This window comes from Oncorhynchus mykiss, chromosome 27, assembly GCF_013265735.2.
Source record: "Oncorhynchus mykiss isolate Arlee chromosome 27, USDA_OmykA_1.1, whole genome shotgun sequence".
Taxonomy (NCBI): Eukaryota; Metazoa; Chordata; class Actinopteri; order Salmoniformes; family Salmonidae; genus Oncorhynchus; species Oncorhynchus mykiss.
Genome location: NC_048591.1, coordinates 30,250,001 through 30,252,500, shown reverse-complemented (window position 1 = coordinate 30,252,500; position 2,500 = coordinate 30,250,001). Strand labels below are relative to the sequence as shown.

At 40.0% G+C, this 2,500-nt stretch overlaps 1 protein-coding gene across 3 annotated transcripts in view; it reads right to left on the bottom strand.

Annotated features, from left to right (window-relative positions):
- Positions 1 to 2,500, bottom strand: part of LOC110507933 (ephrin type-A receptor 4-like) — an 82,767-nt gene that overhangs the window by 5,008 nt on the left and 75,259 nt on the right. For 2 of the 3 annotated variants that reach the window (XR_005039963.1, XR_005039964.1), the window contains exon 17: positions 1,667 to 2,500. This exon is cut by the window's right edge and continues 238 nt beyond it. The gene's annotated coding sequence lies outside the window, so the exon portion shown is untranslated. Of the gene's footprint in view, positions 1 to 1,291 lie in introns of those variants that run through there. The other variant, XM_036964815.1, reaches the window with a different exon arrangement.

Genomic DNA, 2,500 nt, shown 5'->3' with positions numbered 1-2,500 from the left:
ATTACAGAGAGAGAGATAGACAGTACTACAGTATGTACACATTACAGAGAGAATTAGATAGTACTACAGTATGTACACACTGCAGAGAGAGAGAGATAGAGAGTACTACAGTATGTACACACTACAGAGAGAGAGTTAGACAGTACTACAGTATGTACACGCTACAGAGAGGGAGTTAGACAGTACTACAGTATGTACACACTGCAGAGAGGAAGATAGACAGTACTACAGTATGTACACATTACAGAGAGAGCGTTAGACTGTACTACAGTATGTACACATTACAGAGAGAGAGATAGACAGTACTATAGTATGTACACATTACAGAGAGAGAGATAGGCAGTACTACAGTATGTACACATTACAGAGAGAGAGTTAGACTGTACTACAGTATGTACACATTACAGAGAGAGAGATAGACAGTACTACAGTATGTACACATTACAGAGAGAGTTAGATAGTACTACAGTATGTACACACTGCAGAGAGAGAGAGATAGAGAGTACTACAGTATGTACACATTACAGAGAGAGAGATAGGCAGTACTACAGTATGTACACACTGCAGAGAGGAAGATAGACAGTACTACAGTATGTACACATTACAGAGAGAGTTAGACTGTACTATAGTATGTACACATTACAGAGAGAGATTTAGACTGTACTATAGTATGTACACATTACAGAGAGAGAGATAGGCAGTACTACAGTATGTACACATTACAGAGAGAGAGTTAGACTGTACTACAGTATGTACACATTACAGAGAGAGAGATAGACAGTACTACAGTATGTACACATTACAGAGAGAGTTAGATAGTACTACAGTATGTACACACTGCAGAGAGAGAGAGATAGAGAGTACTACAGTATGTACACACTACAGAGAGAGAGTTAGACAGTACTACAGTATGTACACGCTACAGAGAGGGAGTTAGACAGTACTACAGTATGTACACACTACAGAGAGAGTTAGACAGTACTACAGTATGTACGCACTACAGAGAGGGAGATAGACAGTACTACAGTATGTACACACTGCAGAGAGAGTTAGACAGTACTACAGTATGTACACACTACAGAGAGAGTTAGACAGTACTACAGTATGTACGCACTACAGAGAGGGAGATAGACAGTACTACAGTATGTACACACTACAGAGAGAGTTAGACAGTACTACAGTATGTACACACTGCAGAGAGAGTTAGACAGTACTACAGTATGTACACACTGCAGAGAGAGTTAGACAGTACTACAGTATGTACACACTACAGAGAGAGACAGTTAAACAGTAATACAGTATATACACACTACAGAGGGTTAAACAGTGCAATATGCAACAGTACTGCAGTATATACATAATGATCCAGCTCAGACCTGAATATGCTCACATACTGTAGTGTTTCATAGTAGATCATTTGTTTTTTGTTTTGTTAATACCAACAAAGATACGTCAAATAAAAATACATTCAAATCAAATTTTATTTCTCACATGCTTTGCAAACTACAGGTTTAGACTAACATTGAAATGCTTACGTAGCGGACCTTCCCAACAAATACAGAAAAAGAGAAATGATAGAAAAATAATAACACAAGGAATAAATACACAATGAGCAAAGATAACTTGTCTAAAAGAACTGAGGGAAGGGTAGTTTATAGATCCTTACCGTGGTGATCGATGATTGAATAATGTCCAACATGTTTTCTCTTGTTTATTTTGATGTCGTTGTCATTGTTTTTTGTTACATATCCATCTCTCCGCAGTTGTGCACAGTTGTGCTCAAATAAATCCCATACTCCTTTGCTCTCATTTTTACGTTCAGGAAACAAATACACAGTAAGAATCCAACTGGTCCAAACAGCTGTCTGTCAAAGAACAAAAAGCAATAATCAGACCCAGGGGGGCGGGCTGTAATCCAGAGGCGCTGATGAAAGATGATCCAAATAAAATGTTTTAGGAGGGGTGAGATGTTGGTTTGGGAGGACAAGGGGTAGCAATGCACCTCTTTAGATCAAAGACATTCTGAGAAAATGCTCAATGTCCTTAGGGCAACAAAACAGCCCAATCTGGGAAAAAACAAGACCAGAACAGAGCAAAAACACAGATCCCACTTCCCCTCCCTCCTGAATCCCCCCCTTAACTTCTCAGATTCAGAACATCAGTGTTTATCTCGAGGTTGGAATCCTCCATGTTGTTGTTAGAACGGATCCAGCTGAGAAAGACAATGGAGGGTATGGCAGCGAGTCACAGAGAACAATTCATACATACACAACTTAACACAATTACTGCTCTGGAGGTATTCCAGAAAGAACGTTCCAGAAACATTACTTCTGCCCAGAGGAGCGATCCCCTCTGAATTCCTTCCAGACCGGTGAAGGCACTCCAGTTGGCCTCTCAGAAAAGCTTTCCGTCCGTCCTATTCCCAGCGCCGCTCAGACAGAAAAATATCCCGTTCTCAATAGGGTCTAACGTCTGACAAAAAGTGCAATTTTTTCCCACT